The sequence below is a fragment of the Amblyomma maculatum genome, chromosome 3 (assembly GCF_055883805.1).
Source record: "Amblyomma maculatum isolate TAMU_Amacu chromosome 3, ASM5588380v1, whole genome shotgun sequence".
Taxonomy (NCBI): domain Eukaryota; kingdom Metazoa; phylum Arthropoda; class Arachnida; order Ixodida; family Ixodidae; genus Amblyomma; species Amblyomma maculatum.
This window is the reverse complement of record NC_139346.1, coordinates 137724185-137740582: the sequence shown is the minus strand read 5'-3', so window position 1 is coordinate 137740582 and position 16398 is coordinate 137724185. Positions and strand designations below refer to the sequence as shown.

General features: G+C 43.2%; 1 long non-coding RNA gene across 1 annotated transcript in view; it reads left to right on the top strand.

Moving 5' to 3' along the window:
* The first annotated feature begins 4537 nt into the window (after nt 1-4537).
* Nucleotides 4538-16398, top strand: part of LOC146196167 (uncharacterized) — a 29932-nt gene continuing 18071 nt past the window's right edge. Inside the window, exons 1-2 of the long non-coding RNA XR_014706088.1 lie at nt 4538-4711; nt 14241-14296. This is a non-coding gene — a long non-coding RNA (uncharacterized LOC146196167). The remainder of the gene's footprint in view (nt 4712-14240; nt 14297-16398) is intronic.

Genomic DNA, 16398 nt, shown 5'->3' with positions numbered 1-16398 from the left:
CAGCGGTCGAAAAACGACAGTCGCAAATGGTCGCATCGGTCGAAAAGCGACTGCCGCGGGCCGATCGGGCACTGTTCGAATTTTCAGTCACGCGACTACTAGTCGCAAACCATTTCACCAATCAGCGAGGTCCCGGAGTACTCGATCGAGCACCTTCTCAATGCATTTAAAGAATACCCCTACCTTTTCAACAAATGGCACCCGGAATTCAAAGGCAGGGAGATAGGATATGGCCTGGGAGGAGATTTGAAAGATATTCGGACTATCCGGTAAATACCATGAACTTTTGAGAAATGGGTTTTTCACGCAGGTGCAACATTTTATATTGACACCACGCTGATTGACATCGTCTATTCGTCATCGAAGTTCTCCTGGAAACACGAGAGCGCGGCATGCGTACCGGCTCGCCTGAAAAAGCTGAAGTGTCTGGCAGGCGGCAGCTACCGACGTTCACTGTCATCGCCCAGCAGTTATCCTACTCCCAACTCGTTCGGAACGAGAACAGAACGAGAAGGCGACTGTCGCAAGTGTGAACATCGGTAGTGGCGAGCTGCTCTCCTCTGGTCGCGCGACTAGTAGTCGTGCGTCCTCATCTAGTCGCCAGTGTGAATAGACCTTAAGAGCCTCTGCTGCAACAACGGCGACTCCAGTTTGGTTGGAGGAGGATTCTGACGTCTGTTATCCAGCCCTCGAAGATAATTCACCAGTATCACCCGCTGTTCCCGAAACTAGAACTGCACCATGGCCAGCGTAACCAGTCCTACCAGCCTGTACCCCCGTCGAGTTAGGAATTAGGCCGCCTGACCGATATCAGCCATCGTGACTCTCAAATTGCGATGCAATTGCGATGCATGGCTTGCTCACTTATCGTCCATAACAGGTTTCTGTCAATAGGACAGACAAAAGGCTACAAATCGAAATGTAGGCATCGCCAGGCAGGCAGTGGTATAGGACAAAAACAAAACTGCTGAAAGCTCAAGTGAATCTCCAGTGAAAGACGATTTGACTGCTGTCGCAATGTCTTAGTTTTATCTGCTACTTGGAATTGAGTAATTGAGACTCTCGCTTCAAGAAGCGGAAGATCATATGCATCTGCCCATATATGAAAAAGGTAAATACGATGGTCGCCATGAAGCCCAAATACCACTAAATGGATGTTAGTTTTCAATATGAGGATTATGAAGCTTAAATTTCTTTAGAACTGTTCTCATGACAATATGATGATATCTTTGAGTAGCTCATTGCTACAGAAACGAAGTTTGAGAAGTTGCGTTTGAACGTTGAGAACTCGAGGCCACAGTAGAAGGTCAGACTGAGGAAATTTAAAAAGTGCCCCGGATCAGTATGGCGGGCAGCGAAATCTAGCAATTCTTGGTTTGCCTGCAAACAAAAGTGAAACCTTGCCACACACCTTAATCGACCTACCTCTCTAAAGAGCTTGAACTAAATAATTTGCAGTCGCAAAAAATTATTAAATCTCACTGCTTGCCGGTGAAAATCGACAGAATAGCCAGATTCTGATCCTAAACAAGAAGGGACACTTTGCTTTCGGTCAGAGTTAAACTGCGCCACCCTATAATTAGAAGCAACTACCTGTGCTCTTTTTCAACGAAGCTCTGATGCAGCGAATTCCCCATACGGCCTCAGTAGCACAGGTAGAGACAAAAAAAAAACTAGACTACAGGTTCGTGTAGGTGAAGGCTGGCAAAATCCACGCCAAATAAGCTGGAGGCGCCGGACTCAGGCGAATTGTTTCAAAACGACATTTATGATTGATTTAAGCATGGCCGGACAGTACTCCTCTTGCAGTTGTCACGGCTGAAAGAACTTGATTACTGAAAGCGATGGTATAATTTCTCGGTTTGGCATTTGAATATCCGGAATCTGAAAAACTACTTTGAGGAGCTTCAAATAGTTTGATTCGATCTGATGAACTAGACTCCGTAATTTGGATCTCATTGTCATCAATATAAGGAACCAAACTGATAGCCAGTGTCACCCCCAAGGGTTCAATGAATTGGTTTCAAAATGTTAGAGACGGGGTGGCAGAGCAGCAGTTGTTAAATAAAGAATGACTGGACTGCTTCAGAGGTCTCGATTATTTTCACTTCAGCGGAATCGGTTTTTCTGAAAGTCAAAAATGGGTACTTAGTTTTCGGTCTGTTCGCATTTTATCTACCGCTTTCTAACAAGGTCTTGACGTTTTTAGTGGATATTAATACAACAAGCAAAAGATTCACCGGATTCCAAATCTTATGCTTAATAGGTGGTACTAACCATTTTGGGAAAGCAAACTATTTCCAGCTTTATAAATCTTCTAGCTGACCAAGGTATTGAACATGCAGCCCAAATTGGTTTCAACATGTTTTTCTAATTTACTGACGCAATGCGCGGCTCTAACGTAACATCAGGGTTTGTGGTTACGTTTAGCAAGTGAATAAATCCGCGTGAAATGAATTAGATGAGAAATATTAAACATTTGGTCGAGAGGCAGTGCTTTCGCAATAAGGTGACGTGTTGTATGCGTTTTTTCTCTCACTAATTTTCATCTAAAGCATGAATTGTCTGAAAATATCGTAACATCGATGTTTTCGAAAGTAAATTACCAGACCTAGTAACTAAAGAAAAAATCTTAAATGTTACGCCAGCAACATAAAATATACATTATTATGTCTTGATTTTTGCAATTCAGACTGTGTAGAACGTGTTAGACGCTTTTATACTGTTGTCAAAAATGAAACAGTTCCGATGCATCCAAAATACCATCCCAAATAAAGATTTCGGTTCCGTTCGGTTTCGTTTAAGAGCCACGCGTCAACATTGGGCGCCCTTCTTGTGCTCAGATGACCTTTCCAAGCTTTAGTTCATATATAAATGTGGCAAGTGCAGTTTGCACAATTTTCCTCTTCAATATTTTCCGTTTTTCTGGGGCACGCACGCGAAACGAGACTGCATGTTTTTTAAGAGATGCGCGACTCCAAGAAGCTAAACTGACAGCTTCATCAACTAAAAGATGAAACCACGTTTGTCTATTGTTGTGATCAATCTTGCAGAAGAGGCTGACAGATAAAGAGGCAAGAAAGGCAATGTTTCAAGAAAACTTTTCCTTGCAAGTGTTCTTTCTTTGTACGAAGTTTCCTAGCGAAGAAACTTCGTGAGGATTATCCCAAAAAGAAAACAACTGATTTCATCGCGCCCCCGTCTGTTGAAATTTGCTTCCAACCAAGAATGCCCGTCTTCTTTTCAGTATTTCTTTAGGCTGACTGGCTGACGTTATTTGACTGAGTGACACGCGATCGCTGTCTCGACGATTCAGAGTATCCAGTGGCGCCATGGCAAAACATAAAATTCAACGCGTGTGGAGGAAGGACAATGGAAGACTAGACATTATAATAAGCGCTGTTCACCAACTGATCATTTATTATGAAGAAATATAAAAATATGCACATGAAGATTATCGTCGCATATGAAAAAGGCACGCCAGATATCTATGGCAATAAGTAAACGCAACCATCAAAAAACATTGCACATACACTGCTACCACCTTTGACACATGAACAGTTGTTTCAAAAAGCTTACCTTGCCGTTAAATACCAATATGTCATACAACGTTACGCAGGTGCGCTCGTCGATTGTTGGTATGTGTATAAACCGCAATTTCTTCACAACAAAATCTTAGCTGCGAGACAGCGCTGGTAGTGTATGTTTTCTTTCTCTCCGTCTGTCTTATGCGCTGAAGTTTTTCTTTTGGATGGACGACAGCCAACGAGCCAAGTTCTCATTCTTACGCCACGGGATGTTGTCACGCCACTGCTGTGTCAACCAATAGGCGAATGTTGCGGCTGGAAGTGGTCGTTTCTCTGTTTACAGCTTCCTATGCTGGCATATGACGGCATTATAACATCATAATTATAATTGACGAATGGTACTATAAGAAATTTGGAGGTTCAGGGTGTAAGATGGCTGGGTGTTGTAACAATAATTTTTCCCTAGTACAGGTCACCTTGACATTTGCTTAGCCTTCATTTACTGTGTTATTCAGCAGCCCATGACCACCTGGCACCATTTACAGAGTTTTATACACGGACGCGATCCATATACTCAAGTCATACAACAAAACAGCGAAAAACCTACACTGAGCTCGCATTACGAAGTTAGTCGCCTACCTGTCACATGCTTCTTGCCCCTCTCTCACGATCAAATACTTTTTGCTGGCCTGACTCAGTCTAGTGCAGGACGTAAGAAAGCGCACTCGGTGCTTGGGATCGAAGCGCAAAAAGTGGTGTTGGATGGCAGATTTTGAGTATCCAAATCTGCTGCCTATTGTTCATAACCTCGATCGGCAAGTAGCATTGTTCTTCAATGAAGTGGTGTAAGATATTTTTTTCGCCTTTACATCTAGCTTCTTGAGGCACCATGGGGCACTTAGATACAATACGAAAGCAATGATCGATTAACAGGTGCGTCTTCGTACAATGCCGTGCCTCTGCAGCTGCTGAACTGCGGGCGTTCTGCTGCGGCTGCGCCTAGAGTGTTGCATTTTGCAGAGCATGCGAGAGGATACATTCTGCATGGCATGTTTGAGTGCACAGCATATGCTTACTTTTTTCTTTACCAGACCTACAGCACAAAGAAGTTTCCAATGCAAAACGTGCTTATAGCATGAACGCATTAACAGTTCTCGCTACTTTGACTTATTTTTTCACGTTAGGTAAGTCTTGCGGCTCAACCTTTGATATGCATTTTTGGTTGTGTGATCGCCGACTTTAAAAGCGGTCGCATGAATATTGTTACTAACGTACTCATTATACTGCAGAAAGTGTGAACGCAGTAAAGGCGTCGTCATACAGATAATTTTAAAAGGCTGTTACCATTTTAATATGAAGTTAAAGTATAAAGCAAATAAGAGCCCAAGTTGGCGCTTCGCAAAAAAGAAAATATTTTGTCCGTGCTACTTAGTTTGGCCGTAAGCAATCCTCATATGAAAGTAGAAAGAACACTTAAAGAGAAAATTGTTCTTTGAAAAATGGCCTTTCATGTTTTTTTCATATACTGCTATTTGTCGCATTTCCTCGGTTATTGCGCAAAAAGTGCATCCGCTCTCCGTTTAGATGGCGGCAAAATGCATGTGCCTTGTACTTTGCGATGTGAGTGCGCGATAAAAGTACCAGGTGGCCGAATTACCTGGAGCCCTTCACTGCTACTTACGTCCTAGCCGATGGCGCAAAAACGTTTAAGGCCACATTCTGCGCTGCGTGCAACATACAGAACAAAAATAAGAAACGTCCTTTTCTTTTAGTTATACAGATGCCAAATTTAAAATCACGTAGCACTGGTACTAATAAAGACAGCACTAATACGCATCTAAAAAACTGCCTCTATTGTCGAGCATACGCGTCCTCTCAACGGAGGTTGGGAAAGTTCAGTAGAGTGAAACTTTATAAGCATCACTTTCTCCACCTTCATAAATTGAGGCTGTGACAAGTCATATTAGCACCCGTAGGTGACCGAAGTGTAAGTAAGCGACGTTGTTCACCACCACAAGGTAGAATAGAAATCAGTTAGAGATGGCAAGTCGAACAAATTGGTAACCTCCGTTCCTCAAGGCCGTGGTAAGGAGCCTTCATATTTTGGTGTTCGGATCATATTAAGATTATTTGGAGCATGTGCCTATGTTTACAGTATTGCATTCCATACCTTAACTCAGTGGTTCTCAGCCATGCATTTCTCGGGGACTCCTTGTGGGCCAGTAGAAGTGGTGCGTGATCCCTTGAGACCGGAGGGTGGGGAAATCTTTGCGGACTGCTGCCGCACCTCCTGGAGCAGAGGACGAAATTGGGATTAAGTCAAGACTAAAGCAGCCTCCAAAAACGCAAACTTTATTAGCGCGCCGCCACCTGCAGAGGACGTGAATAAGAGGCGACATGCCGGCGCCAGTATTTATGCCGCTTGAAAGGCTTCTTTCCGCTGCATGGCTCAGCTCGCTCGTCGGACACCCAAGATGCTTTGCATGGCAGCCCTGTCCAGCAGTGCAGCCAGAGCTCGAGTTTCACCGACGCTGGCATCAACAAACGCCATAGATGCTCTATCTGCCCCTCTCTCGCGCGCTCTCTGTTTCCGCACTCCTGTAGCGTTTTTCTCACTCTGTGAAGAAAATGTCGACTTTGAACACAACTTCTTTTGCCCCTTCAAAACTGTGTCTAGCCAGGACACAGCTATTGCGCGACATTTCGGGCCCCGAAAAATGGTTCGTTGACCTTCTAGTGTCCCCGGAGGCTTGCCGTTTCCCGAAAACTCCATCAACTGAAGTGCCGCGACGTCACTAGAAAATAAAACACAACAAAAGGCAGGTCAATAAAGTCTTACTCTTTACTCGACCATACAGCGCAATACGCAAACTGAACTGCAGTATTAGTAAAATTGTGTTCTAGGATTAAAATATGCACAATAGAGAGCTTAATACATCGGTTGTGTTCGCCGTGCCATCTTTGTAACGTTGAATAAGGTAATTTGGATATCAGCGCGACGTAATTTTGTTTTTTCAACGCTAGTGTTCCCTAATTTCTTACTGTTCAATGGTTGTCTCTTAGTGAGCTAAACGCTGTTATTGCTGAGGGATTTTGCTGAACGCAACTTAAAGCTAACATTCACTGACTGACGGCAGGAACTGATGATGGGTGAGGTAATTTCATAGTGTAACCGTTTTCCTACCGTTACCTCCTGGACGTGTTCACGACTGGTTTCAGGGATATTAAGAATCAACATCACATTATGCATCCTGCAGGGGAACACATCCAAGGAAAGATGTTTATAATTTATTTGCATGCTGCGAGTTAAAAGAATAAAAATTGTTGGTTGGTTTGTGGGGTTTAACGTCTCAAAGGGACTTAGGCTATGAGAGACGCCGTAGTGGAGGACTCCGGAAATTTAGACCACCTGGGGTTCTTTAACGTGCACTGACATCGCAGAGCACACGGGCGCCTTGCTTTTCGCCTGCATCGAAAAGCGGCCGCCGAGGCCGGGATTCGATCCCCCATACTCACAGAATTTTTACACATGTTTTAGTGTTGAGATATGGAGTGTTAATGCATTGCGCCACAGAAGCAGCGGGGAATGCGGCCTTAAAATAGGCTCTTATTATGCAACTTATTCAACATGGCGCGACCGACGCAACTGGCATGATCAGCCCATTACTGCAAGTAATGTTAATCCGGCAAATTATTTTCATGCTAGATTGGTTGGTTGGTTCACAGGAAGGGAAAGGCGCAGTATCTGTCACACTTGCTCTGTGGACACCTGAACCGCGCCGTAAGGGAAGGGATGAAGGTGGGAGTGAAAGTGGATAGAGAGAAAGGGGGGCCGTAGTGGAGGGCTACGGAGTAATTTCGACCACCTGGGGATCTTTAACGTGCGCTGACATCGCACAGCAACCGGACGCCACTTCGTTTCGCCACCATCGAAACGCAGCCGCCGAGTTTTCATGCTAGACATCGCGAAAAAACAGGACCAAGGCGCACGAGGAGACACAACACAGGCGCAGTAACGGAACTGGACCAACGGATCTTTGGTCCTGCTTTTTCGCGCTACATAGTATGAATCCTCGCCAACTAGCCCAATGTTCGGCGGTTATTAAAATATTTTTTATGACTTTTATTGTATTCACAGCATTGCATAATCAACAAAACATATGGCGCTATTGATTTGCTTCTTGCTGTGTTTTATTAAGGCGAAAACCTTTAATGACTCGTGCTGTCGTGGTCAAAGTGTGCCCCGCTTTAGCACCGTTCTGATTGGCCGAGGAGGGATGCGTCCCTGCCATCTGCAATGAACGCGCTCCAAGGAACGCCACGTGACCGGAGCGATGGTGTACCGTCCAAACACACTTGCGGTGAAATTATGATATATACTGCACCTTTCCTTTCGTGTAAAACAATTATAGTTATATATAGCACTGCAACGAATGCCGACAAGAGGCTAACGATGGTGGCAAATAGGATGAGTAGGCTTTCGCAATTCTCCTTTTAAGAGATATCTATGATACTCTCTAAGGGTTTCTTAGTGATGACCACGACAATTCTGTTCAAGCAGGTTTGGGGGAATGGCAATACGCGTCCCCGGACCCCCATTTGAGAAAACATCTCCTGATTGATCAAAATGTCGTGCTCGGGAAGCATACTGTGCTCCTGAAAAGAAGTGCAGCAGAGGGCACATTACTTCCAGCTTATTGTTTTTATTGAGTAATGTGTTGCGCGCGCGCACGCACGCACGCACGCACGCACGCACGCACGCACGCACACACACACACACACACACACACACACACACACACACACACACACACACACACACACACACACACACACACACACGCACGCACACACACACACACACACACACACACACACACACACACACACACACACACACGCACACACACACACACACACACACACGCACACACACACTTACACACACACGCACGCACGCACACACACACACACACGCACACACACACACACGCACACGCACACGCACACGCACACACACGCACGCACACGCACGCACACACACACACACACACACACGCGCGCGCGCGCACGCACACACACATACACATATATATAGTATTGAACGAGTGAGCATGATTTTTGCAGTTATAATAAAAATGGCTACTGTGTAATATCAAGGCTCTTAAACAAGTTATATGAGGAATAACAACGTTTTTATAATTCATTCTTCTGTGAGGCGACAAGACATAAACAAACGTCACTGACATTACAAAAGGAAAAGCTGACATTACTCATCTATTCCAATTGAAGACAGGCGAAGACGCGTTACTAGCCTATCGAGATTCGTGACAACAAAGTGTCGGGCAAAGAAGTTCTTTTGAAGTGCTTATTTCGCTGTGTTGCTCCAATTCTTGTTACAGCAATGCGTAAAGCATTCAGGGTATAAATCGAAGGCACATGAGCTCTAACTGATAGATATCGCATTATCGGCATACTACATTTCTGTTGTGGAGGCGATGCACACGGCACCACTTTTCCCTTGAACGCCCGGCAACAGAATTGCACTTCCTTGCAAGCGAGGATCCTCTCATTTCACGTAACTTTGCTACTTGCATTTAACAGCGTTACATTTTCCGTACGCGCAACTGTGTGCTTGGCAGGGCTTGACGCCACTGGGCACCAATCTATGAAAGAAAGAGACGTTCCCTGAGGAAGCGGACTCAAAAATACACAATACATATTATAACCTAAATGAACCGTCTATGCTATAAATTGACTCTATTCACGCGATATTTCCTTATTGCTCGATTTCATGTTTTTAAACTACACAATACTCTGGGCCTACGAACTTTGGTCATCGTCTAAATGTAAACTTCTGCATCTATCCGGTAAATACGTTTCGCTGAAAATGACCCATCATTCATTTAACCCTCCACGATTCAACACGGATTTAAAGCGCTAATCCAATAAGCAAAAAGTGAGAAGAAAGGTTCAGCACTAATCAGTATTTGATATACAATCAGACAGCAAATAACTCGTAAATGGTCTTAAACGTTCAAATCCCACTTCTCTAACACCAGGCTTCCATTCCTAAGATATACAAATCCTAAAACAAAATTGCAACATTTATGACCTTCAGTCATCTAGCAATCACTCTGATTGACGAATCTTTCAAAGAGGTCCCTAAACGCGTAGGCAATGCGTTATTGAATAACACATTTTGCCGCTCTTTCCCTAATCGGACAGGCATGCATTACACTTTTTTATTGCGATAGCAATACTACTCTAGGTTTCGAGCCTTCAGCGTAGCGCGGCCGGCAGCCACGTCTTCCCCACGTGACGCTGTGACGTCACACCCCACCTGACACTGAGTTGATAGCCCACCAGAGCTGGGCTATCAACTCAAGCGGTCGGCAGGAGCTGCCAACTTGAGTCTCTCGTTCCACATCTGACGGTGACGTCAGATTCAGCCTGCTAGGACCCTCGCATTCACGTTACCCCTATAGGCGACTAAGGCACATTTATACGGCTTGGATAAAGCGGGGCTTTATATGTCGGCTGAGGAAGAAGAAAAAGTGAACAAAAAGAACGCTCGGTCACCCGCAGCTAATGCTTTCGCTCAATGTTTAGTTCAGCAGCGTTGAACCCTTGTAATTTTTTCTCTTGCTTGCTTTCTCCCGATGAAGCCGGTTAAATTTAATCCATTCGGAATCAGAGCCACTATGAGTCAAATAAAACAGTCCTCGTCATATAATATTGATAGAATCACATTGAAATTTCTTCAGAACACTGCTACGTATTGCTCTGTTTTATGAAGATTCATTTTACTAAACGCTTACGGGGAACTAACTGTGCAATGACTGAGAAGTAGTGAAATTCAGATTTATAAATCCGGCAAGTCACCAATACCATTCAACTATCGTGCATTTCGTTAATCTCAATACCCTAAGAAGTCCTTCAGAATGTAATCACTACTATACTACTTGCCTTTCTAGCAATAATTCAGTTTTACGCATTTTCTACGTGCATTGCTGAAATAATAACCTAAAAAGATCTACTAATGTTCGCTAAAGACTGAGATTCAAGAGTCAGTACTGATTGTGTGTTCATAGATATCTCTAAGGCATACAATAAAATGTGACATCAACTTCTTATTCTTATCATATATACTACACTACTTTAATGACTAATTGCATTTTTGTGTAATTGCAATGACACAAACTAAATCAGAAGTGTGTCATTGATCCGTTTAGCGTCCATTGTGTTTTTATATCAATGACCTACCCAATTCTGCGTCTATCTCAATCTCTCTCTTCGGTGGCGACTGTGTAATCCACAGTAAAATAAGTAACCATTTAGATATAACATTACTTTACGAATAATGTAATAATGTCGATTCTTTGTTGTCTCTTGGGCAAATAAAACAGATGCTGCGAAATACATAACAACGCCAATTTCGCACTATCAATCATCCTGTCCCAGTTACTGCATTAATATTTCTCCACTTGAGATATTTTCAGCTAATAAGTAACTCGGATAGCATTTTACAAATAGGCATTTCTGAAACCTCATATAAACTACGAAACATTCAAAGCCAGTCACAGGCTTAGGTATCTGAAATGGAATTTTTCGAGCACAATCTTCGCAGAAAAGGGAATTTTTGAGCTGCCTACGTCTGATTCAGTCTCTAGCATCCTCTCTTCCACATGATAGCACGGACGTGTATATCTGAATAGCACCTCAGAGAGCGTACAAAATCGCTTTACTCGTTTGCTTCTCACTAATTACCACCGTGATTAAAGCGTGAAACCATAAGAAAAAGTATAAATTTGGCCTCTTCCCCCCCCCCCCTTCTTACTATCCGTCGTAAGATATATTTTTATCTGCTATTTGCCGCTTTCTTAAAATCTATTGTCAGAACTATCAACTCAGCCCCTGATGACTTACACCACTTATGCCTCTCCACGTGCCTGCAATCACTACAAAGTTTCAATATTAGTCCACAAAAAACGATGACTTATGCAAATTAATTTCTGCCATGAATATGAGGTTACCAGAATGACTTTGCTGCTCTGGTTACTATTGAGGAGAACCATCACTTTCGCATTTCCCACACTAACATGCTTGAAATCTTCCTCTATTGCTTGAACTTGGCTTGCATTCTGTTGTGTATTACCGTTCTTTATTACTTCTTATGTTGATGCGGAAGCACCTCAATTTATATTTGTGATCCCTTACAGCCAATCTACTGCGTATTAAGCAGCGTATAAGTCCGTTTTTCATGTGTGGTTGTTTTTGCTTTGTCGTTGTTTATTTTTGTCCTACAAGGAGATCAAGCGCACCATTTCTATTGTGGTATACCATCGTCGTCTCGGCGAAGAAGACGACGGCCTGAGCACGCCTGCCATGCACGCGCAGTTCGTTCTACGTGGCTACAGGAGTGAATGCCGGTGGTTCGCTGTCCCGTTGCCGCCTGACACAACGGGTCCTGCCAAAATATATTTGTGGAGACCCGATGACCAGTGTCTGTGGTTCATCTCCACACTTCAGGTAACCGGCCCCGCTGTGCCAGGCGGCAATGGGGCAAGTGAACCGCCGGCATTCAGTCCTCTAGCCACGTAGAACGAACTGCGCGTGCATGGCAGGCGTGCTGATACAGTGCTGAGGCTGTCGTCTTCTTCTTCGCTGAGACGACAATGACATGCCACACTATTTATTCCCCGTCATTCTGTCATACTTTAGTCAGTTCTAAAGGTAAAGTAAATAAATGACAAGCTTGTATTTAGAACATTAATTCCCTGAAACAAATATTCAATTTCATTAAAGCGTCTGCCGTTATGAAGGCATTGCCTACTGAGAGCATATAGAAAGATAAATGAACTCAGCAGAACATGCCTACACTTCCACCACAGCCATCGCAGTTGCTTTTGGTAGTGTCGGAAAATCAAAGAAAAACAGCGCGAGTCTGCGTGTCCATATATTTCCCCTTTAGTTCACTGCAATAAAAGGCTTTTAGAGGAAGGTTAGCATCATATACTTTCGTCTTGACGATATTCAGTTCGGTAGTGTATAATTACGAGAGAGTCGGGACTGTCACGGCGCATGTTTTTAAAGCCGGAGACGCAAGTTTCGACCTGTGAGCGTACATATATTATCAGGAATGCTATGCTTCAGCTTTGAACCAAAAGAGGAACAGCGTGCGACTTGCGCTGGGAAGATGAACGTCCTAGGGGAATCAGCGATGCCTAATCAGAATCGAGACTAAAATAATCAGGAATTGTTTGGAGGGTGCTTGGCATACAGAATATGCATGTAAATACTTGCAGGTACGCAAGCTTTCTGTTTATATCTGTAATTGTATAACTTTTATATCTGTTATTGTCCAGTTCCGCAACTGCCCAACATATGAACTGAAGCCAAAAAAAAATTGAACTTCCTGTAGGTAAGCTGGAACAGACCCCCGGAGCCGGCTGCAGAGAATGTAATGGGGGGATAAGACTACAAGACATGAAAAAAGGTTAAATTTAGTCTACAACCTTAAGGTGCATAAAGTTTCTGAGACAACCAGAAAGATGTACACTTACACAGAAACTAAAATCTGAGCAGATGACAGATGCTTCAATGAGTATAGGGAATACGATAGTCGCGAGAAGAAACACGCAGCCGGTGGAAATAGATAAATAACTATTGCTCTAACGGTGAGATGAGAAGGTTCGCCCGTGCAGAGTGGGCGTAGCGAGTATTAATATTTACAGGTATTGTCTGCAGTAAAGACGAGCGAGGTCGGTTAAAGGCTAATGTAAAATACACCTCAGCAACTTGTCGTTTGCTATTCTTTGGATACCAAATACATCAATATACATGGTGTTCGGTCATATTCCTGGAGAAAAACTCATACGCAAGTATAAGGTTCATTTTGTTGCCAAGACGAACATGCGTGAGTGTCAAGAAAGCAAATTGAAAGTTGTATGGCAAAGAATAGAAAATCAAATAGACCTCGCTTGCTTTCGGATGATCAAAAAATTATCAAAATATTGAAACCAGTGGCGTCTACCAGAATCTAAAGTAGAATATTTTTTATCTTTCTTATAAAGTGCAGAACTGGTAAAGGCTGTTTGCAGCATTCATACGGTAACTAAAGAAAGCAGTAGTTTGTGAAATGAAAGCTATAAATGTTTACCTGACAAACCACAAAGATAGCAGCGCTCATTATCCAAAACCGAAGTGTTGTCTTTAGTTCTGTTCTTGATGAAAAAGCTTGTAAAAGGGGCCAAGTCCTCGTAAGGCTTTTAGCCTATAGTCTTAGCCTCCTCTTAGACACTGTCCAAGGAAGAAATGAAGGAAAAGAACGAAGTCTATGAACCAAAACGAAGATGACAAGATAGAAAAATAATTTTAAAATATGCGCGGGCAAGAGGTAACTGACGCTCTCTATGGAGAAGATAGTGCTGTATTTAGGCTACAGATAAACGTAGAAGCTACTGAAAAGTTAGAACAAACTAGCACTACTACCGCAGTGGGAAAATGACTTCAGATAAGAGGGTGAGAAGGGCACAGCGAATATTGAGCGTTTCGCAGATTATAGCAGGGCCTCGTTTCTAGACACTGACCATTGTCTGTCCAAAATTTACGCTTGATAATACTAGCAGCTGCATGCGGTTATTCTTTCTATAAGTTGCGGTTTCCTTGAATGTGCGGATGTTCGCTAAGTGCGCTCATCATTTTTCTCAGGACACGCCGGACCATTCAGCAGCCTCTTCTGCGACCCACGTTGCAACCCACACCCGGTGAGCCTTTGAACGGCCAGAATTTTATCTGGGAGCTTTTATGTTCTTTTCTGTGTATTACGGTCGCTGCATGTGTGAGTGTGTAATGGCGGCTTTACATGCGTGAAGGCAAAATTCTGAATGACGACACATGAATCCGCATTATACTCGTCAGAGAGAAATTCTCACGTGACATAACTTTTTTTACGCCACCTGCTAGGCCTGAGACATAACAAGGCGTGATGAAGATCGCACATTCTCCGCAACTGCTTCTTACCTTACGCATGCACATGGTATGTGCATTATTTGTAGAGACATTGGTGTCATTTTTCCTGCAACTGTGCATTTGCATACAGTATGTTACCGTAACAAGCGTTTTTACTACAAATATCATTGGCAGTAGAAAATTTGTGCACGTCCAAAAAAATGCCGTAGAAAGAGTATTATGAAGGGACATCGAGGATTGGAAGCTATATGGAGTCCTATTTGTCGATTTTCCGGTAGCATCAAAAGAAGGAAATAAATTAGCAATTTATTATTCCGATGAATCAACTGTCTAAAAGAGTGACGTGGCAGACGCAGCAGCCAAATCCTCCAGAAGCTTATTTGTTTGGCGCTTTTAACGATTTCATCCCTACCGTGTGAATGATATTACTGTGACCGTATATGGGATATGCCATGGGCCGACATATAATTTTTTGTTGCTACACAGCCGTTCAAATTTACACAAACGTTAGTTCATTCCTAAACTATTGTCGTATTAACAACAAAGATTCTGTTTGAGAAAAAGTGCTGATGAAAACATTACAAGTGTTCAACGCTGCTGAACCAAGTGTTTAGCGAAAGCATTAGCTGCGGGTGACCGAGCGTTCTTCTTTTTTTCTTCTTCCTCAGCCCACATATAAAGCCCCGCTTTAACCAAGCCGTATGAACGTGCTTTAACGGCCTATAGGGGTAACGTGAATGCCAGAGTCCTAGTAGGCTGATTTTGACATGACCGTCCCATGTGAAACGAGAGACCCAAGGTGATAGCTTCTACCAGCCCACATCCTAGTGTCACGTGGGGTGTGACGTCACAGCGTCAAGTGGGTAAGACGTACGTGGCTACCGGCCGCGCTACGCTGAAGGCTCGAAACCTAGAGTAGTACTGCTTTCGCAATGAAACTAATATTCAGTTTAATCTCGGCTCAGTGCTCTCTATTCATCTATGCATATTTCGGCTTCGTAGTCATCTACCTCTTAGTCCATGTCCAATTACAGACCGAGTGAAATGTTCGTGACTGTGAAGTTTCAACTTGGTCGCAATGCTACCAACAGAGCCTTGAGTTCGGGAAAATTGCAAATTGTGTACTTGGTTCACAGGAATCAAATTTCTCCTCTTGGAAGGCCAAATACAGCCATGGGTTGCGAATTCTAGTTAAAACTGTTAGCAACAAAGGCTCGTGTTTTCTGTTTTTTAAATTAAAATTATAGAGCTGCAATTAAGTCTGCTTACGTGCAGAAATGGGAAAGATTTGCGATTCCGTGTTATTTTCGTTATGAGGTCGGACTTCCCATTTCTGTATATTGGTAACATTTTGACAAATTCAAATTTCTGGGATGTTCCACCCAAATTAGGAAGTCACCATTGAGTTGTCTATGCTCAAATTAGAGTGGACACCCTTTTTAGTGAAATTCGGAACGAAAATGAAATTTCTGGGGTCCAGGGAGGCCTAATTTCTGATGTGCCCTACCAAATTTTGGAGATCACTGTGGGAACGGCCGTATTCGTATTAGCTAAGACACCACTTTTGGTGACATTAGGACGATATCTAATTCCTGAGATACAGAGGACCTAATTTTTAAGTAGTCCAGCCCATTAAGCGGTCACCGCGAATGGTCCATACTCCAATTAGGTTAATCTTTTGCGTGGTTAAATTCTAACGAGGTAGCAAGTGTGACAGATACTGCGCCTTTCCCTTCCTGTGAACCTCTTCTTCTTCTTCTTCTTCTTCTTCTTCTTCTTGTTATTATTATTATTTATTATTACACATAACGCGGCGAATACTCACAGCGCTCGCGAGTCTCTATGTCGGAATAAGTGGGGTCAATTTGAGTTACAGTGTTCTAGAACACTATAGTTT